Below are 22,919 nucleotides of genomic sequence, written 5' to 3' on the forward strand. Positions count from 1 at the left end.
CAAGTGTCGTTATATTTTTTTTTTCAAACGTACTTAGATTTTTATACGTACATAGAATATAATATTGGCATTGAGTGAAAAGTAACTAAAATTGTATCTACTTCTACTAAATCCGTGATACAGAAAAAGCTTAATCTTAAGTGGGTCTCAACTATATACACATTCTATTTGATAAGTTAATAGGCTGGAGGCGTTACTTAGTTACGAAAATCCGAGTGATTTTTGCTGTCAAATAATTTGGAAGCGACTAGTGTGAATATTTCAGTGTTCACTACTCTGTGCCTATGTCAACTTAGGCTTAAAAGGTTCCAAACTAAATAGAGGTTTATTTTCTTTCTTATTTAGACCTAGGTTTGTTTGCTGATGGTCTTATGTAGTGACTTATGTGTGAGTGCTGTGAACTGTTTCAAGTTAAATCTACGAGACGAAAAAATGCTTTCAGTGTCTCTATATAACTTTGGATCATCAGTACCCTTAGTAGGAGTTTGCTTTGCGGTTAAAGTAAGTCGTAGAGCGCGTTCGGCTCTCTGATTGGTTGGTTTATTCGAGCCGGCCAATCAGAGCACAGAACGGGCTCTCGATTCGATTGCTTTAAACATAAAGCAAACTCAAACTAATTGTACTGGTACGTTAAAAATCAGTGCTTGGTAAATACTTAATCTATAAAAGACCTGTCCCTCTAGAAAAATTACATTTAACCCTAATAAAAAGAGTGTTGTTAGTTTATTTATGACTTTGACAAAACTAATATTAAATCTTGACATAATTTATGGAATGTCAGCATCAGTACTACACATGCACAAATATCAACCTTATACAAATAACAATACAATATAAAATCAATAGTCTCTAAACCTTAGCATAAGTCAGAAAGCAGGTGTTCAATAAGTCGAGCGGCGTCGAGACACAGTAATTACTATCGATTCACTACCGACCTCACTCTCGCCACCACATTTATCGATATCAGGCATAAATTACTAGAAAAACCCTGCCACGTTGACATAACAAGCTTTATTAACTTTTTAAATTACCTTCTAGCTTCTGATGTCGGTTTTTTTATAAGTTAATTTGGGTTGATGGTCGCGTATAATTTAGTTATGGGTAGAAGCACTAGAATCTGTAAATTTTTAGACCAGAAACTCTGGTGGAACAGAGTTACGGTCCATTAGTCACACTGAAACTACTGGACGCATTTAGATGAAATTTGGTGTACAGACAGGGTATGATGATAGAATACTTCTTATCGCATGACCACGTGAGGGAAGCCGCTGGCCAAAGCTAGTATTGTATAAGTAACATCTATATAGGTGTATTGTTGTTATTATTAAATTAAACAACTTGACTTCGTATGATTGATGTGTTACTTTAATATTTCACAACTATTAATTTAATTTACAAGGAGATGCGACTGCACTCCACACACACCAAGAATGACAGTGCATATTTCGCTCACCTAGTAATATATTGGCACATCTGCAAAAAATGCGAAATGGCTTTATATGGTTTACGTGTTTAAAAGTTTAAAATTACGTGTTTCCATATTCATCATGAGAAGTCGTAAGTGTCATTATACCATTATTGTAGTTTCCCCTCACGCACGTAAAACAACGGTTCATTGGTCAGTAAACTAAAAACTAAACAAATCAGGTAAACTATGAAAACCGTAAATGTGCCAATATATTACTAGGTGTGCGATATTAGTGTTGGGGTAATGTCAAATCAAACCTACTAATTAGTGAAGTAACAATAGGTACTTTAGTTTATAGCTTACAGGAAAATAGGTCAACTCAGTAGTAACTTTCAAATACGGTCAAATATCGTGGAAATATGTTTCTGTTTTGTTTCAGACAGCTGTCACGTCAATCAGACCTGATTTTATGGACTGTCAAGCCACGGAACCTGTTTGGTATGTTTCAATAAAAGTTTTTAAAACTTTCTGTGATTCTTTTATTGAAATATATTCTGTTAAGCGTTGACTGGCCTATCGTCTAATAGGTAGATAATATTTTTATAATTACAATCGTGAAATATAAATAAGTTTTTAAACTGACATGGTCACTAACACTATTATTAGAACTTATGACGGGATATTTACCATGTTTATTCTCATCGAAGTGAATAAACATGGTAAATATCCCGTCATAAACGTGAAATATATGGTAAAACATTAACTAAAAAAAATACGGTTTACTCACGTATATTAATAGTGAGAAGCTCTACTAGTTTCAATAGTTTTAGTAATTAAAAGTTATTTCAATATTACAAACAGACACTCTAAGTTTATTTATTAGTCTAGATTATATAAAATAATACAATTATTAATAATACCACCTACACTTAAGCCAAAATAACATAACACTATGTTATTGTTACGTTATAATGTTTATGTTATTACAACAAAGTTGTTCAATAACTGTTGTTATATTTAGTCGGTAAATTGAGGAGGGAATAGGGAGGTTGGTTTCCCTCTGGCCTCTTGTTAATTTTGCGATTATAATTACTTTGGATCGGGTCAACAAACACCGCAATTTGTGGAAAGGTCATGATAATTTGCAATACAATATCAATAAACATAATGATTGCCCTTAAAGGGGGATTGTTAGCGGTACGAGTTTCATGATAATAATCAAAATAAAAACAGACTCGTTATTTGCAAGTCGAATTTATATTAAGTGAACTTATAATATTGTAGAAATGTTTTTATCTTAATTTTCGTTTGAATTTGAACCGAGTGGCTTGTCTTTGTAGGCTTCGTCTTACTAATATTATAAATGCGAACGTTTGTGAGTTTGTATGTATTTTTGTTACTCAGTCACGTCGGGATGAAATATGGAATAGAGGTGACGGCAATAAATCATCTAATGTCTTCTCCCGCATTGGGCGAAGCAAGAGAGAGAGAGTATCAGACTCTTACTGACCACAAACAACCCTGTTTCTACTCCTGCTTTTCGAACCGGAGCCCTGGGCCGTTAGGCAGTCAGTAGATTCCGGTTAGATTATGGCCTAGAATAGCAGATAGACTTTTTATCCCACAGACCTGCGAGCAAAGCCACTGGCAGAAGCTAGTATAACATTACGTAAAAAACAAGACATTCCTTTCCATTCAGTTAGGCTTAAATTAAACTCTGAATTCACTTGAATTCACTTAATCTAGAATCTTCACTTTCATTCCTTGAATAAAAACTTGTCTACGTAAATAAAAAATGTCTTCTAATTTCCAAAATCAGATTCTTTCATTGAACTAAAACCGCTAATGGAATATGGACACACCATTTTTTCTCCACTAACCTAACCTCAAAGTAAAAGCACTCCTATCTCTGTATATTAAGGTTCAATGTCGAATATCAATCAGTAACAACCCTAAACGGATGAGCAACGCGACCATAATTAAAGGCTGACCGGGTCATCACTGATAAGATAGTATCAGAACTATTCCCCCAAAGTGGGTAAAAAATGGGCCTCAAAGGACATGGTGTGTTTACTCTAGTTTCAGACACATATAGATACATATCGACGCTTTTGGAAATGGTTGAAGAAAATATATTTCTTAGTTACCACCCGTACTTATCTTGCTTTAATTGTAAGAGACTTATAAACCTGAATATTTTAAACTACGATCTTCAATGTAAATGTAGATGTAAATATTATAACCAATATGCCCTTATGGTGTCCCATCTGGAGCTACGGACTACCTAGAATTTACCGAGGCTCCGGCTCGACAAGCAGGAGTAGGAACGGGGTGGTTTTTAGTCAGTAAGAGTCTGGCACTCCCTCTTGCCTCAAGGTGGGAGAAGTCATTGGATGATATTTCCCCACTTAAAAAATAAATTTGTGTCCCATAGTTCAACTATATCATCCCAGGCAACAGCCTGTGCATCATTACCGACCGCTAATGATAGAAACATACAAAAGAAGAATTACTTATCAATATAGCTACAAAGGCTCATTGTTCTTATTCTTTACATCCTAGTCCTTCATATGTAAGCACTAACCATTACTCTAAACAATCCTATACCCATTTGGCGTGTAACGCCAGCCAAGCAACATCTGAAGCGAACTTTTAAATAAAACTCGTGTTTAGAGAGTACAAATTGTAACATATTGAACTTTAAAACTAGCCGACGAAAGTTAAAAAAATTCTGTCATGGATTTTGACCATATCTATACACGGTGTAACAAAAAGGGGTATACATTATCAAGTGCACGGTTTCTAGATGACACAACAAACGATACGGAATGGGTTTTTTAAACTCATGTATTCATGAAACGAAGTTATGAATTTTTCCAATACATAAAAATCCAGAAACTGAACAACAAGATTAGGTAGATACAGGTACTAGGCGATCAGATTTACAGAAGAAATGTTTCGTAATATTAGCGAGTGAGCCCTGTAGTGTCGTGATACGTTTGTATGATTTAAAAGCAAGAATCATACGACACCAAGAATTTGGTACCAATTTTTTTTGAAGCTGAAACTTTGTGTAGAGATTCTATTAAACCTGTATTCTTCAGTGCTTCTTGATGTATATGGGTATTTTGTTACACCCTGTATATGTATACAGACACATTAGTATTTTACATAGAGTTATATATTTGTAACAGTAGGTCCCACGCATAGTACAATGTGGGACGCCACACCCTACAATAAAACAGAACGGATATTCATGAGAATTTCTTTCCACAATCCAAGGTGAGGGGGTATAAATAAACAGTGAAGCGTGATCTGTGGCGGTCGATAACAAATTGCCAGCAATTATGTTGGCAGCGAGGCTAAACGCGGTACTCCTGTACCTCGCCGAGATCCGACACTAATTGAAGCTGTGTTATCTATTGTTAGACAAGAGATCACAATTTTGTCTGTAGTACTTTCCTTAGTACGAGTTTGTTTTACGTTGACCGAACACGAAAAGAGAGCGCGTTTGACGCTCTGATTGGTCGGCACGTAAACGTAAAACAAACTCGTACTAAGCCCTCTGATGGCAAAATAGCGGTGAACCTTAGGGGAGTATTGTGTTGACGGAATTGTTATGGACATAAGATTATAATAATTATCATACATTTTTTGCAACTGCCTACATAAGATATGACTGTCTATATAATATTTAGTATAATACTGATTTACTACACGGTTGGTGCGGGGCCTGGACCACTAGCTGCCACACAACGTGTAGCGGGTTTGATTCCCACACGGAGCAATGTGTTTAAATCAAAGTATTACTTTTATTTACGCTTTTGTTAACATTGTTATTTGAAAATCAACTGTAACCGCTTAATATAACAGAACACTTTAATACTTGGAACTGTCATCTCATTAGGACCTGTAGATAATGAATAAAACTATATAATTAATAAAGTATCCAATATACATATACGTGATTAAATAATGCATAATACTTAAGTACTCATAGATGACGACGTATGTAAAAGCATTCATAAGGTTTCTTTCCGATTTATACTGATCTACCTATCAACTGCTAATCATAAGTCGACTGGAAATAGAGGACCTTCAATCAGTGGTGTAATTATACTTATATGTAACTAGTTTGTATTTCAATAGTAATATAGTACAGTATATAGCCTTCGTTATAATAATAATACAGCATATATTCAGATGTATGAATGTGATGGATGCATGGCAAAATGAACTCTAGCACGTTTTATTTCGGCATGTAATTTCAGTAGCTCTATGGATGTGCCGTCACAGGCGTTGCAGCGTGGAGGCTCCGGAGCAGGTCTATTTAGAGAACTCAGTGCCCCTTTATCGGTGCTAAAGGTGGCCACCAGGGTGGATTTAGTGAGTCTCCCTAGTCCTTTATCCACAAAAAGCTAGGCGCCATTTGAAGGTTTCCCTTGCATCAAAAAAAGGTAACTTCAGTAGGTCGCTTAGCCTCCATAATTATACTTCAAGATACGCCCTCCACTTTTCTAACAAAGTTCTCAACGTTCCGTACTTATCAACTTTATCTCAGTATCTCGAAAAGTCATAGACACAACAATTAGTAATTAAAATAAACAACACATCTTAAAAAACAATACCTCAATAAAAAAAAAGTAATTTAAATAACACAACAAGTCTTGATCAACGAAATGTTTGAAGATTCATTATATTTCACAACAAACCCGCAGACCGTAAGAGCGAGAAACTTAGTATCTTTCTCGAGTACGTACTCGTATTTCAATTTTATTTCGAGAGCATTCTCAAAGTTTTTTGTAACTTTAAAAGAAGTAAAAGAGTTGGTAATAGATACTTAATTCTCACATTTCGTGCTTACTCTTACTTAATTGTTAGCTTTTTTATGTCCAATACAACAAATTACAGTAAATGTGATTAGTGGAAAACGTGTTGAGTAGCTATACTATCAGAGAAATCTTTGGTTGTTACAAATCGAATGAATATTATGTTCATAAATAAACTTTTAATGGTGACAATAAAAAAAAACATTTCGATTAAGAAGAAATGTCACACATCTAACATTCGAAAACCCAAAAAAACATACAATATTACTTTGCCCGACCTGGGTGTCGAACCCAAGAACCTGTAAACCTAGCCCAGCAGTCGCATTTGCGACCACTTGACCAACCAGGCAGTTATTATTTTACACTCGTATAATAATGTAACAATAATTAAACGACACAATTAAATTCTCAGTTAAAAACATTTTTTACCCAAACTTACACATTTTTTTTTTTTTTTTTTTTTTTTTTTTTTTTTTTGAGGGTGGAAAATCATCCAATGACTTCTCCCGCCTTGGGCGAGGCGAGAGGGAGTGTCAGACTCTTACTGACTAAAAACCACCCCGTTCCTACTCCTGCCCGTCGAGCCGGAGCCCCGGTAAACCCGCTAGGTAGTCCGCAGCTCCGGATTAGGCATCAGCCCTACTGGGCCCCATCTGTGGTGGTCTGATGGCTCTTTGAGGCGCGCGCAGAACGCGACGCGCCGCACGCACGGGTCTGGTTCTGGTCGGGCGGCGAGCTACCCTTGCTCACCGTCCGCAGACCCGCACTTACGGTGGCCGGAGATCGTCGCGCGATCCCCGACGCCCGGAGTGTCTCTCGCGACGGCTGGGGCGTGAGGAGGTTCGTTCTCTCACGCGCCCCGCCTCCTCCTTAGCTAGCATGACTGCTTCGCAGAAGGAGGAGACGGCATCCCAGTCCCCCTCGCTCCGCACCATGGCTTGTATCAGTGCCGGACGCGAGAGGGCGCCGTCGCCGACCACATCCCTGAGGACACGGCGGTGCTCAGCCCACGCAGGGCAGACCGCAAGCGTATGTTCCACCGTGTCCTCCGGGCGGTCTTCGCAGTGATGACACCCGGGCGTTTCCTCCCGCCCAATCAGAAACAGGAACCTACCGAAGCTTCCATGTCCGGTAAGCACCTGCGTCAGGCGGTAGGTGAGGACGCCGTGGCGCCTCTCTAGCCACTCCTCAAAGAGGGGACTTACCGCTGCAATGACAGCGAGCCCAGCCCTTGGTTGCGACAGTCGCTGCTGCCATTCCGCCATGAGATCGCGCCGGAGCTCATCCCGCCACGCATTAATCTGGCGCGGCAGTGGAGTTTCGCCCCGGCGACGCGCGTCGGCGCGCAAACTAAAGACGCGCGCGAGCACCTTCGCCTCCAAATCCCACGGCGGGAGTCCGGCAAGGAGGTTGGCCGCCTCTCCGGAGATCGTGCGATATCCGCGGATCACTCGAATGGCCATGACCCTCTGGGACGTGAGCAGCGCCCGAGCTGGCCGCCGCATCAGGTTCGGCGCCCACACAGGGGCTCCGTAGAGGGCCATGGACCGCACGATCCCCGCGTACAACCTCCGGCAGGAGGCATTTGGCCCCCGAGGTTGGGCAGGAGCCGCTTAAGCGCAGCCCCCGTCCGTTCCAACTTAGGAGCCAAACGTCGGAAATGCTCCACGAAGTTCCATCGACTGTCGAGGACGAGTCCTAGGTACTTCATCGTCGTCTCGACGCCGATGGTAACCCCTCCTGCCGTTATTTGGGACCCATCCGGAGGTGGCGCGTTTCCGCGGCCATGAAAGCACATGGCCTCGGACTTGTGGAGCGCCACCTCGAGTCCCAATTGCCGGATCCTTGCAACGACCGTCGCAACCGCTCTCGCCATTAAATTGGCCGCCGCCTGGTGCGACCTCCCGTGCGCTAGCACCAGCGTGTCGTCGGCGTAGCAGACTACGCTGACACCGTTCGGGAGGTCGGTGCGCAGCACCCAGTCGTAACCGATGTTCCACAGGAGCGGCCCCAAAACCGAACCCTGTGGAACACCGCGCGACATCTCTCGCCGGTTCCACACACCTTGGTGACCGGGGTAGGTGACGAACCTATCCGTCAGGTAGGCCTCGATAACACGACGGAGATAGGTAGGCACCCGGTGGTACCGGAGTGCCTCCAGTATGGAGCTCCAGGGTAGGGAATTGAAAGCGTTGGCGATGTCCAGAGACACCGCCACAACGACCCCACCCCTGGACACTGCATTCCCCGTCGTGAGGTCTCTTACGCGCATGATGGCGTCCACCGTGGAGCGCCCTCTGCGGAAGCCGAACTGTCCATCCGCGAGGTCCGGCCCAAGTCCAGACAGGTGCGCGACGAGGCGGTTTGAAATGATCCTTTCGAAGACTTTTCCCACCTCGTCGAGCAGCACAATGGGCCGGTATGCGGATGGAGAGTCCGCAGGGCGCCCCGGCTTCTTCACGAGGACCAGTTTTCCCGTCTTCCACTGAAGTGGGAACTGGCCCCTCTCCAAGCATGCGCTGTAGAGACCTAATAATCGAGGCCCGAGAGCCTCTGAGGCCAGGACCCACGCCTTGCCATGCAGGCCATCGGGTCCTGGGGCGGTGTTCTTGGCGCCCATCCGGCGCACCGCCGCTCTCATTTCTGCCTCGGTCACCTCCGGAACGATGTCGTCGTCGTCGTCGCTGTGGCCCGCATTGGGCACCGCAGGGGGCGGAGTCATGGATGGAGGGGTGAAGCCCCTCCATAGTCGGGGGAACAAGGCGCCGACCACCTCTTCCACGATTTCTGGCCGGAGACTCTGAGTCAGCGGGGGAGCCCAGGTGCGGAGCTTATCGCGCACCATCCGATAGGGGCGCCCCCATGGATCTCTGTTCAGAGTCTCCAGCATCTCCCGGCGGGCTTCCTCTTTAGCCCGCCAAATCTCCGCTTTTAGGGCGGCCTTTGCCGCCTTGTACCCCTCGTACAACTCCGCCTCTCTTACCTCCGCGTCTGGAGGGCGGATACGGAGCCTGCGGTGCCTGGTGTACCGGCGTCGCGCAGTAACGCACGTACTGCGTAGAGCAGCCAACTCTTGCGACCACCAGTACACCTGGCGCTTGCGCTGACCTGGCCGGACCCGGGGCATCGCCACGTCACATATTTTGGACATGGCGTCCTGGAGCCATCTTGCTTCCTCATCGACGTCGGCAGGCCTGTCTGGTGGTATCACCCAATCCTGCACGATTGCGGCTTCCAGGAAAAGCTCCCGGTCCAGCTGTCTTAGCGCCCAACGCGGGCCACATGGGGCCTGTCTGACTGGCGGGTCCACGGAGTCGGCGGAGACGTTGAACCGGATGTACCGGTGGTCAGAAAACGTCTCCACCTCCTCCATAACGCGCCAGTCAACAACACGCGGTGACAGAGCGGGGCTGGCGAACGAGATATCCACCACCGACTCACCCTGCATCCGCACACACGTGGGGACAGAACCCCGGTTCAGGACGACTAGGCCTGTCTCCAGAGCCCAGTCTTCCACCATCCTACCCCGAACGTCGGTCAACCGGGAACCCCAAGCCAAGTTCTTGGCATTGAAGTCCCCGAGGACAAGCACGGGGAGGGAACGGAACCCGACGACGACGTCAACCAACTCCCTCAGGGAGTTGTGGAACTCGACGAGAGTTCGGTTCGGAGAGAAATACACGCCCACCACAGCGATCTCTCCGAACCGTGCTGCGACACAACCCCGGCCTCTCTGAGCGCTCTCGAGAGTCGGGGTACCGGCGGCGGCCGACGAGATGATGGTCACCGAGCCGTCCAAGTCCGCAACCCAGTGATCCCTGGGCGGGACGAAATACGGCTCGGAGACCACAGCGACATTTATTGACCACTGCGCCATGCTCTGGAGTAGAAGGTCCTGAGCGGCGGCGCAGTGGTTGATATTCGCCTGGAGGAGGCGGAATGGAGTCATTACTGACAATCCATCACGACCTCCTCCCTGGCGGCATTACGGTTGGCGGTGGCCGCGGCGGCGGTAGCAGTGGCGACTGCGGCGGCGGCGGTGGCGGAAACGACGGGGGCGGCGGAGGGCCTACCCTTACCCCTGGGTTTGGTAGGCGGGGAGCAGGCCTTGCTCCCGGCCCGGTGATTGGCCGGCTTGCCAGCCGCCGCACATGCGTCGCAGTGCAGCGGGGCGGTGCACGAGCCGGCCCTATGACCGGGCTGACCGCAGCGGAAGCAGCGGTCGCTGCGGTCAACCTCCGAGGTGCATTTAACGCTCACGTGGTGGCCCACGTGGCAGCGGTAGCACCTCAGAGGCCGGGCCTCGAGCAGCTTGACCTGCGCCGAGACCCACCCCACCAGGAGCCTTCTGCCCTCCTTAATCTTTTTGGCCGCTGTCACGGGGCAGCTTACCACCACCGTGCGCAGCCCCGAGTTGTCCGGACGGATGGTGCCTGCCTTGACCTGGTCAACAGGGCACCCTCCCGTCCTGGCGACAGCGGCCACCACTTCGTGCTCCGTCACGGAGTCGTCCAGGCCCAATATTCGTACGTCTAGGCACTTGATGGGCCTGGACACGCGGACCTCTTCCGCACCGAGACACGCCCTAATCCTTTCGGCTAGGGCGTCGGCGGAGGAGCCGCTGGCCGCGCCGGGGACCTCAAGTAGACGGGCTCCAGTTGCCGTCACCTTCATTAAGAACCCGTCAGGGGCCCCGAACTCCGCGGGAGTCACCGCCCCTTCAATTTGGCGAGGACGTCGCCATACGTTACGCCCTTCTGGACCGCATCGGGCTGTAGCGTAATAACTACAGCCGCGGTCTTAGGGGCGAGAAGCAAGGCCGCAGCGCGCTTCTCCTTGCGCTGCTGCTGGCGCCGCAGCCGCTGCGCTTTCTTGCGGCGCTTCCTCGCCTCTTTGGCGACTTTCCTCGCCTCGCCAACTAATTGCCAGTCACCACTTGCCGGCAGGGTGGGCTCGCCTGTGACTGGGGCAGCTTGCTGAGCCGCTGCACCCTCCTCCTCTTCTGCGTCCTGTAGACGCATTTACTGCCTGCCCGCCAGCCGGAGCCTGCACCACTGGGGGAGCTGGGGCCGTTGCTGGAGGAGCCGCTCGTGGTCTTGCCACCGGTTGAGTAACGCGGCTAGTCCGACCAGAGGAGGTCAAGGGCCTGGCCGCAACGGCCGCATATGACCTCGAGGTCGCTGAGCTCGAGGCCGCTAGCGGGGGACGGAGGAGTTTGCTCTCCAGCACATTAAAACGTTGCTGGAAAGCAGCCATCTCCCTGCGCAGTAGCTCCACCAAATCAGGCTCCGTCGGAGGCTGAGGTTGACGTCCTCGGCAAACGGCAAGCTCAGCCTTAGTGGCCCGGAGCTCGGCCTCCAGCGCCGCATTGGAGGCAGACAAGCGCGTCAGCTCCCGCCGCATGTCGGACAGCTCCCGATGTACTTTTCCCGCCGAGGGAACTCTGCATACGTCAAAGGCCGCCGCCATAATTTCGGCCTCCACCGATCTCAGCTGAGCGGATCCGGCAGGCTGGGATTTCTTCCCAGCTATCTGGCGGAGTCCCTCCCTGACAGCTTGCCGAAGGGTCTCGGAGCCACGCTCACCATTCAAGCCCTCGGCATCCACAACCTCCATCACGGAGGAGTCCGAGTGGACGGCACTGATTAGGGCGCTACCCTCTGCGGCAGGACGCTCAGCCGGCTTGGACCGGGCAGTACCTGCCAACCTCTTGCCCTTCCCCTGCCTCCACCCCGCGCGGCCGTGGGGATTTTAGGGGGGGCCGGAGCCTCCTGCGCGTTGGAGGATGAGGACAATCCCCGACCCTCCTCCGTCCTGGGGCGCTTGAAAGCCGCCCTTGTCTGGCGCTGTGAGCTGACGCTCGCGGCAAACACTGATGAGGAGTCGGACTCCGAGTCCGACGCCCTCCGACTTGGAACCCGTGTGTGGGACTTGCTGGATGAGTCCAGCGCCTCCCCACGGGTATCAGAGCCATTAAGGCTCTCTGCCACAACAACTGCAGGCGAGCTAAGCTCACCTGCCCTCTCCTCTTCTGGTGGTTTTGTACATTTAATTTTTTTTCCCATATAGTTCCCACGAGTATGGGGGAAATATTCAGTCCACCCAGGCAGTGCCCCCTGTACCTGGGTAAGTGTATATTTGTATCCCAACTGGGGGGTCCACCGGTCCCCCAGCTGGGGGTGCGCTCGAGACTGACACTACTCCTCAGCCACGCATACCCTCGCCGCGCACCAGAACTTGGTATTGGAGGAATTTTTTATAGAGGTTAACTTCCTCGCGGTCCGGGCGACCAAGCCAAGACCCTCGTCCCGTTCAGAGTCATAAAACATGACCATGACCTCTTCCCGGATTACGATATCAACGGTTGCAATCGAGGACAACTTGTGCCCCGATGCTGCTCGTTGGCAGGGTGAGTGCACAACGAGCACCGTCCTTGCCTCTCCGCCACGCTCTCTGCTAAGTCAGAGAGACGGGTGGAAAGACGCTCCCTCGGAGGCGCAGGCCATGTGCCAGCACAAAGCCTGCCGCCTTCGGAACCCATCTCGGATTCTTCCGCTCCGTCCAGAAGTTCGCTACAGGCAATAGTCACTCCAACCCTATCACCCCCGTTAGGGGGACTATTACCTGTACCCAGGGTGCACCGCGGGGAGGTCTTCTGGCACCGCACCCCACCCAAACTTACACATAAGATGCCAATTAATGAAGCAAAAGAGGTATGTAAGACTCGTAGTAATTAACGTTCTATAGTCTCTGTCTACCCCTATGGGAGACAGGTGAAAAGTTATGTAAGTTACACATAAGAAAAAGCAGAAAATTCCTCTAACCAACGATACTATACATTAACTAAACATATTACCGACAACCATTTCAACTAAATGATCACCACCATCCACATACAACTACAAATGACTCGCATTACGCAGACAATGAAACTGGTCGTTTTATAGAACAATAACAACATTAAATGATCATAAGGTCCATATGTACCACGTATCAGTTCGTTTACATCAGCTGCTGAAAATGGCTGTGTTAATTGATCATCACGATTAATGATTGGCAGGTTATTATGCTATCGTATGCCTCTGCGAATGTCGATGATATCAGCGGATCATTATGGTATCATTAAGTTATAAATGGGTTGTTGTTAATGTTACTATAATAATGTTATGATTTTGGTAATTCGGAAATTGTGCAGCTCAGAAGAAAAATGGTATAAGTAATGCAAGTTCCCACATACGTGCTTCGAATGCAGTCACGTACTTGTCAAGAACATTTAAAACAGTCATCCCTGATTTTGTTGGAGTTGTGTAATCCAGGGTACTTTTTTCTCTTCGTGAAAAATTGTAATATGCAGAATTGTAATTGTACGCAAGTGTAAAAATAAAAAGCATTTTTTTTATTTCAGGTATCGAACGACATCCAATTATTAGTTTGTTTAAATCAACCTGATACGATTCACAAGAATTCCAGAAGTCTATTTTTAATAGGACAAGCCCGCAAATCCTTTAATCCAGGATCTACAGTAGATACAACCATGGAAACACCGGAACACTGAAGTCCGGTGCGTCCCAACGACAAACGAAATAAATCAGAAGATATTATTAGAGGAGAAGAAAAAGAAAACGATAGTGTCCATTTCAGAATTTAATTCAGGAGACAGAATGACATAAGCCTAAAGACAATTCCACAAGACTCCTAATCTAAACCCATTACCATTTTTACAAAGGCTAATAACATTACTCATAAAGAGACTGTTCCATTGACTACCTTCCTCACTCTACCTGACTGTACATACATATACAGAACAAAAACAACAGTTACATAATAATAATAACAGGGATAAGTACCAAAATAATTTATTACAATTCCCCTGCCGGCCATACATTACAACATTCGAATCGACTATGTACGAGTAACAAAAACGATGTGACTTCAAATAAAACAAAACAGTGTCGAATATTTTAAAGGAAACCAAGAATGAAAAAGAGTACGGTACCGTAACCTATGGAGTTTCTTGCTCGTTCTTCTCCATTGGAATCTACACTTTGGAACGAGCAAATAGCTTCACTAGAGGACTGACCGACAGACAGACGTTATTAATATTATTATATTTGCTTTATCGTTCAAATGTGCCTTCCTGGTCTAATAGAAATAAAAGAAAAATAATTTAGATTTTTATGGGTTCACTACTTTAGTACTTAGTTATTTGTTCGTAAGTGCTGAGTCATGAACTTAAGAATATTTAGGCATTAGGATGCCTACTGATATACTCTAAGATAGTACCTATAATATCAGAATCTACCTCAAAAAATACCTCTGATTTTGTTTCGGCATTTCTTCTCAGAGTAGTCCGTTAGGAAATGCCGACCTCATCAAGATTTTTTATAATAATTACTCGTGTAAAAGTGCTCATTTGTAGCCTATTTACAAAAATAAATTCATTGTTTCATTATACCTCCTGCCAATATTTGAGAACTAAATTTTTAAGCACTTTCCTAATTTAAAAATATATTTACACGCAATGAAGACAAGAAGTATGTATAATAATTTTGCAATTAGAACACTGACGAATTGTTAGCCAATTCAAGTACGGTATGGTATCAAATACATCATGCTTGATTCACCCTTCATATCAAAAGAATTTTAGAATAGTAAAAGCAATTGCCAGATTTCCTAATTACAATGAAAACGTGTCTGATTTTGTAGTTTGGACTCAATGAGCTTCTTTACTTTTTTATATTACCATTGTACAGCCCACTCACTCCCAAATAAAAAAACAAAACCATCCATGTGTATCCTAATAAACCATGGATATTAATGTCGCAACATTCCTCCACACAAAAGACCCACAGGACAAAAAGTCCCGAGTTCGAATCCCAATTCAAGACCCACCCATAATTGACCAGTCTACTAGCATACAAAAGTACTCCTTAAAGTGGAAAATTTCCAACAAAAGAGACCAATTTCCAAATACAAATTGTGTTGGTATTAATTTTTTTTCTCGTAAAAAGATCCTTATTTCTTATTTGTCAAAAGAACCTTTCCAGTTAACCACGGTGGGCTTTCACCGGGTCACCGGACAATGCCTTCTTGTCAGGTAAGTACGTACTCGAATCTGGGACCCTCCGGAGACCCGTGCTGCCTACCTGTACCTGTATTATAAGAAACAAGACCTATTGTTGGGAGTTGAAACTAGAACCTAGTAACAATATGGAAGTTTCCATCCATATAAATTTTATTTAGTCAAATCGTCTTAAAACTAACAATAAAAAAATACTTACTTACTACTCCAAACAAATTCCACAAAAAGTTCCACTCAATTGAAAAACAAAACAGACAAGTTCAATTCCGTGTAGGTACACCGTCCACCGTCGAAAGGAAACTCGACAAAATACGATTCAGACAAATATTTGTTCAACCGGTCGAACAAATACTGAAGTCACAGAAGCACAATAGATAAGAACTCGAACGGACCGTACTCGAAAATACGGACGCGGCGCGTAGCCGTAGACGTCCGTAGCCGACCGTAGCCGTAGACCCACTGCTACGCCGCGTAGGCCGCTACGAGTTGCCTGACTGCTACCAAGTAGGTGAATACAGAAGGCTCGTTAACCTGATAAGAAACTTGTACTGACATTATTATATCGCAGCTGCAACACAAGGACGGACAATTATATTATTATACTAGTTTAATTATTGCTTGTTAAGATTACGTTGCAGTTTCTAGCTTGTTATTACAGTTGTTAGTTTTAATCAATTGATTTAAATAAGTAATGCTGTAGGAAGTTTAATTGGAATATCTTGCTTACAATGACTAATGATTCGCTTTGTTAATGTCGTTTTCAATGGAAGGGGTATACAACAATGTAGTGCCCACTTTTCACCAGTTATGTTTAGAGACCCACACAAAAGGAGGTGAGCCGAATGTGCCATACACGGCTCATAGTTTCAGACTCCAATATTATAACTAAGGTTTTTCCAAAAATAGCCTAATAATAATAATTCGCCTTACCGAGGAATCAAAACCCTTTAGCTTGGTAGTTTTACTTGGTAGTTGAATATACGACCCACTGTGACATTAATATTATAAATGTGTAAGTTTGTTTGTACGTCAATCACACTGTAACAAATGATCGAATTTTGACAAAACTGGTATACCTACAGATAGGGTATGAGCTGACTTGGGTGATAAGATACTTTTTATCCCACGGGAACGCAGGCATACCTGCTGGCAGAAGTTAGTAAGTAAGGTTTCCAAAAAGCAGTTCTATTATTACTTTACAAAGCAATTTTTCCAAGCCAATTAATCTCCACTCAGTGTTCCAACACCGATGGCTCTCCAATAACAATATTGTGTTTCAATTTTGATTAATTCCAGCCATTTAAGATGAGAACAATTAATTTTGTGACTCCCAAACTATTTGTTGAATATTGAAATTCTCAAGGACAAACGTTTGTTATAATTTTAATTGAAGATTCAATTAATCTGGCCTAATGGAATTAGCATATTATTGTTGTGAGGTCATTAGTATTGCTGCGTTCTTATTGTAATGGAAAATGGGTGAATTAATAAAGCATTTCATTTAGTTATCATTTCTATAAGTAGAGTATTAAATGTTATATTGAAATAAATTTTAATATTAGTTATTGATTAGATAAATCGCATAATTGTATACTGTAATTGAATAATTTTATTCTAACCTGGTTAGGCTTTTCATTTACGCGCACTTACTGCCAATTTCAATTACTGATCTTAATCCAAATCTTTGAATCGATCTTAGAACTGACCTGACCTGACTGATCTCTATAGAACTAATGTCAAAAAGATATTAATCTGCAGATTTTGGATTGAGATTGGTTATTGAAATCGATAGTTAGTTGTCTTGCATCTCAATTGGGACTCGAGGTGGCGCTCCACAAGTCCGAGGCCATGTGCTTTCATGGCCGCGGGAACGCGCCACCTCCGGGTGGGTCCCAAATAACGGCGGGAGGAGTTTCCATCGGCGTCGAGACGACGATGAAGTACCTAGGACTCGTCCTCGACAGTCGATGGAACTTCGTGGAACACTTTCGACGTTTGGCTCCTAAGTTGGAACGGACGGGGGCTGCGCTTAAGCGGCTCCTGCCAAACCTCGGGGGCCAAATGCCTCCTGCCGGAGGTTGTACGCGGGGATCGTGCGATCCATGGCCCTCTACGGCGCCCCTGTGTGGGCGCCGAACCTGATGCGGCGGCCAGCTCGGGCGCTGCTCACATCTCAGAGGGTCATGGCCATCCGAGTGATCCGTGGATATCGCACGATCTCCGGGGAGGCGGCGAACCTCCTTGCCGGATTACCGCCGTGGGATTTGGAGGCGAAGGTGCTCGCGCACGTGTTCAGTTTGCGCGCCGACGCGTGCCGCCGGGGCGAAACTCCACTGCCGCGCCAGATCAGTGCGTGGCGGGACGAGCTCCGGCGCGATCTCATGGCGGAATGGCAGCAACGACTGTCGCAACCGAGGGCTGGGCTCGCTGTCATCGCAGCGGTAAGTCCCCTCTTTGAGGAGTGGCTAGAGAGGCGCCACGGCGTCCTCACCTACCGCCTGACGCAGGTGCTTACCGGACATGGGAGTTTCGGTAGGTTCCTGTTCCTTATTGGGCGGGAGGAAACGCCCGGGTGTCATCACTGCGAGGACCGCCCGGAGGACACGGTAGAACATACGGTGGCGGTGTGCCCTGCGTGGGCTGAGTACCGCCAAGTCCTCAGGGATGTGGTCGGCGACGGCGACCTCTCGCGCCCGGCACTGGTTCAGGCCATGGTGCGGAGCGAGAGGGACTGGGATGCCGTCTCCTCTTTCTGCGAAGCAGTCATGCTAGCTAAGGAGGAGGCGGGGCGCGTGAGAGAACAAACCTCCTCACGCCCCAGCCGTCGCGAGAGACACTCCGGGCGTCGGGGATCGCGGGACGATCTCCGGCCACCGTAAGTGCGGGCCTGCGGGCGGCGAGTAAGGGTAGCTCACCGCCCGAACAGAACCAGACCCGTGCGTACGGCGCGTAGCGTTCCGCGCGCGCCTCAAAGAGCCATCAGACCACCACAGATGGGGCCCAGTAGGGCTGATGCCTGATCCGGAGCTGCGGACTACCTAGCGGGTTTACCGGGGCTCCGGCTCGAAAAGCAGGAGAAGGAACGGGGTGGTTTTTAGTCAGTAAGAGTCTGACACTCCCTCTCGCCTCGCCCAAGGTGGGAGAAGTCATTGGATGATTTTCCCCCTGAAAAAAAAAAAAAAAAGTTGTCTTGCATCAGATCTGTTGTCTAATAACTAAAACGTCTTCTTCAAAAAGGCTGCTATAGAGTAATTTCTGTAACGAATTAACATAATATAGTAAATGAACTTATTATCCATACTTATTTACTTATATTATTATAAATCGGAAAGTGTATTTGTTTGTTTGTCCTGTCTTCTCGTCGCAACGGAGCGAGATTATGACATGTTTTTTTTTATATGAAGTTAGTAAGGGGCTGGAGAGTGACACATGCTACTTTTTGTCTTTTTCTAACCTCCCACTTTCCATTAATGGAAGTGGAAGTTTGAATGGAGCATTCCGCAATTTTCAAGATAGAAAGAAAGCATAAGATAAAAATAGGTATCTTTTTGTATGTTTATTTTTATATAATTATGTATATCAGTAGGTACACGGCGGACTACCCTTCTCCAAGTTTGCCTTACTGCTTATTCATTCAAATGTTGTCTGTAACAGATCGCTTTTTAGTGATAAGACCGCCCATTGTACTATCAATTTCTGAATGTTTGTCCTTTGGGTATTTTTGTGTACAATAAAGAGTTTCAAATCTAATCTAGTAACTAGATAAAATAAAAGTCACCTTTACAATGATTACCATGGGTAGATGTGAACTCCTACATGTAAAATATCAAACCCATTTTCAAAAGCCCAGACCCAGTTACGACTTTACTCAACATAGGAATGCAATCAGTCAACAAAGCAATATACATACATAGTATATAAGAGTAGGTAGGTACTAATAGTTAGCACAAAATAACAGTTTCCCAACTCATTAGCGAGCGGTCCGGAAAGTTTGGAGTCAGTACGGACAAATAGTTTCAATGTGACATTCAGTTCGACTTTACCATCGAAACTTGGGTGAGCGGAACTAGTTTTCCAGATGCAATGCCTATTGGGATGGTGTCTAGAGGATATATTCAAAACAAATATTAGTTTGCGAACAAACATCACATTTTTACGAATTTTTAACAACCTGCAGGGCACGTGGATACCCCTGTTTGTTGTTTACAAATAGTAAAAACTAAAATTGGGCAAACTCTCTTCACTCTACTGTTTCATACAGTTTAGTTCTGAAACTGAAATACGAATATGCTAGTTTGGTAGTATTCGTATATTTTACTATCTAACTAGAAGTTGATTTTTGTTTCGACACTGCAAATTTGATTTTAGCTATATTTTTTACAGTAAGGGTCGCCGCACATGCTCAGACTTGCATTGGCCGTCAGGAGCCGCGTGCCAGTGGCAGTATTTCTCACGTGTTGACACAACCAGTTAGGACACATGTCTCTTTAACAATTGTCAAAGTGACATTGGCGCAGTGCCGAGAACGAGTACGACGCCTTAAGAACATGAGTAATTGGACTGTTTTAATGTCTAACGTATTACTAGTTTGTCGTCGATATAAATCGGTACAATGCAACACCACTACAGCAACGAGTTTTGATTCTTTCAACTTATCTTCTATACCATATGGGGAAACCTCTTAATTTAAACCACATATTTGTTATTATCATCGAAAATTTTGAATAATGCAGTTTTTGGATTACCACTTTACAAATAAGGCATTATAACAGTCGCATCCGTAACATTCCTAAAATACCTACAACGTTACAGCTCTTCTATAGTCAAGAAACATGAAGGTGTTTGTTTTTTTTTTCGGTTTTTGTTGAAATATTTAGTTCTATAAATAGTGTAATAGTAACAAGAAGTTTCATTTAAATCATATGAGTGATCCCCATACTGTATCAATATTTCATATAACATTAATTCGATATCATACCGTATTTGCATTCGCTACATCATTGATCAATTAATTAGTCATGTTATCTATCATCATTCACACTCTTTCTTACTTTATTTCATTTCACTACGCTTTAGTGTTAGCTGCCCTCCACCTAATAATAATCTTTTATACTCTTTTATGCAGCTGGCTGCCTTTCATTCTCACTATCCTATAACATGTTGTTCTTTCGTTTTAACTTGCAACGTCACGTCTTTTATCCCCGAAAGAGTAGTAGCGGTGCGTATTACGGCACGTAATATCACTATACAATGTACACCCACTTTTCACCATGTAATAAGGGGTAAGCCTATTGTCATATACTGGATTCCAGACTCCGTGCTACTACGGAGAAATTTTTCGAAAAGCCGAAAAAAGCCCAGTAATACTTTGCCCGACCCAGGAATCAAACCCGAGACCCCTTGTCCGGCAGTAGCACTTACAACCTCTCGACCAACGAGGCACTCATTTTAACTTATATTTTCTATTTCATTTAAATAAGAATCGATGTACCATAACAGTAGGCGCGAACCCTTTATACCAGGCACAATTCCTAGGTACAAACGGTTCGATATTTTGACTACAAACACATCACGCAAAGTGGGTAGTGATTGATTATTACATACAATTGATTCAGAAACACGATACCTTCGGCACAAGATTGATTGTCATGTCAACGATAAATATGTATAATTTATGAGCTGAACACAGACTGAATATAATTACAAATGTTCCAAATTTGTAATCAAAGTGAATAAGTTTTCATACCCAATTAAAACTAAAATAATTAAAGAACAATTGGTACTCCAAGTTTTGATAAAATTTTGCTTTGATAGAGGGTGTATTAAATATAAATTTTAATATCTGTATTGTGCTACGTCTTATTTAAATCGAAAGTAACATCGTAATGCCAGTAGATATTTTAACTCTTTATCGTATCTTTAAAGAATTTTAGTGTCTCTGCAATAATCTGAGTAGAGAGAGAGAGAGAGAGAGAGAGAGAGAGAGAGAGAGAGAGAGAGAGAGAGTAATTTTGTACGTTGGCACATGTCAGTTGATCCACAAATCGGGTATATGTTTGAAAACGCACGCACGGTACAGAAGAAAAGCCTAGTGTGAAGCAATGTATTAAAAGCACACCTGTTACGTTTTTATTAAACAACTTAAACCTGTTATCTTCTATATATTTTAACAACTAAAACACTCTTTTAAACAAAGACCTATAAAAATCTTCAGACACATATGCTAAAAATTCAATAACATACGTGCAATACATAGCAGTAACGTTTTCAAAGATATTAGTCTGGAATAGTGTCATTTGTCACAGCCAGTGCTAGACTTATTTCCAGCTAGACTTCATCTGTTTGTCTAGACTAGACCAGATCCAGACTGGATTACATGCACTAGAATAATGCCAAATCCGACGAATTTAGTGGTCGACGGTTTCATGAAATGGTTTGAAGGATTGTTAGAGAGACTGTGCTTTTGTTCCCTTGTAGAAATGTGTAATAAAGTAGTTGCAAGAAAAAAAAAACATAGTCTGGTATTGTTTTTCTTTAATGAACTGTGATGATTTATTGCATCTGGTAAACATTAGAATAAGAGATTCTACATTATTAAACAAATAAAATATCTATTTATTATTGCAGTTTTTTAGCAGATATTTTTAGTAAGCCTAGAATTAGTTCCAATAATTCTTTTTTGCTTTCCTTAATGTGATATAGTTCTTATATTATATGAGTAACATAAAGGAACCTGTCGGGCACGCAATTTAAAGGACTAATGTCTAATAATAAATATGATTGATAATTAGTACATATATAGGTATTTTCAAGACATAATTAATAACGCTGACGACTCTATTTAACACAAAAGTAATAAAATAACTGCGTTTATCAAAAGCCAAAAACTAAAAACAAAGAAAAACTCTAAAGCAAAAAATGACTATTATAAGTACTGATAGGTTATTCACCCACTGATAGGTTAGAAGCTGGTGCCTCCCCTTTTTTGAAGTCAGTAAAAATAACTGTTTTACACTACTTATTACCTATAGTTGCATTAAAGGTCAATGCTCGTATTAATATGGTCAGATTATACATACATACATCGTTAATCGATGAAGCCATTTCATTGCTAATGGCAATATCATTATCATATCTATTCGAAAGAGTGAGTGACTTCACAAATATAATACTTATGAAAACTATTGTGTTTTTGCAAACATTTGACTCTTTATAATGCAAGAGAAATTGCTCACTTTGAGCGAACATCAATTCAAGAACTATGATTGTTATTTTGCTAAAATATTACATTGTAGGAATGATGGATTAGGATTGATGTTAGAAATGTATTGGATGGGTATATTAATAATAATGTTCTGGTTCTAGAGCCAAGCTAGATTGGGTAAGTACTACTACTCTCGCAAAATCCTTTTTTTGAGAGAATCCTTTTTCAGAGATAATTGTATTGAGTTCTCGCGCCCGGGTGAGGCGAGAGGGAGTGTCGGAAGCTTACTAACTAAAAACCACCTCGTCCCTTCTCCTGCTTTGAGCCCCAGCTCCGGTAACTTTCAGCTCACAGGTTTTTGTGCCTTTGCGCTTAAGTCATTCTGTCTCCTGCATT

At 44.1% G+C, this 22,919-nt stretch overlaps 1 protein-coding gene across 1 annotated transcript in view; it reads right to left on the bottom strand.

The window, feature by feature from the left end:
- The window catches only part of LOC118276134 (polycystic kidney disease protein 1-like 3), a 109,566-nt gene extending 93,801 nt beyond the window's left edge, over positions 1–15,765 (bottom strand). Inside the window, exon 1 of the mRNA XM_035594322.2 lies at positions 15,519–15,765. The gene's annotated coding sequence lies outside the window, so the exon portion shown is untranslated. The remainder of the gene's footprint in view (positions 1–15,518) is intronic.
- Positions 15,766–22,919: the final 7,154 nt, after the last annotated feature.

The sequence above is a fragment of the Spodoptera frugiperda genome, chromosome 31 (assembly GCF_023101765.2).
Source record: "Spodoptera frugiperda isolate SF20-4 chromosome 31, AGI-APGP_CSIRO_Sfru_2.0, whole genome shotgun sequence".
In the NCBI taxonomy this organism is placed as follows: Eukaryota; Metazoa; Arthropoda; class Insecta; order Lepidoptera; family Noctuidae; genus Spodoptera; species Spodoptera frugiperda.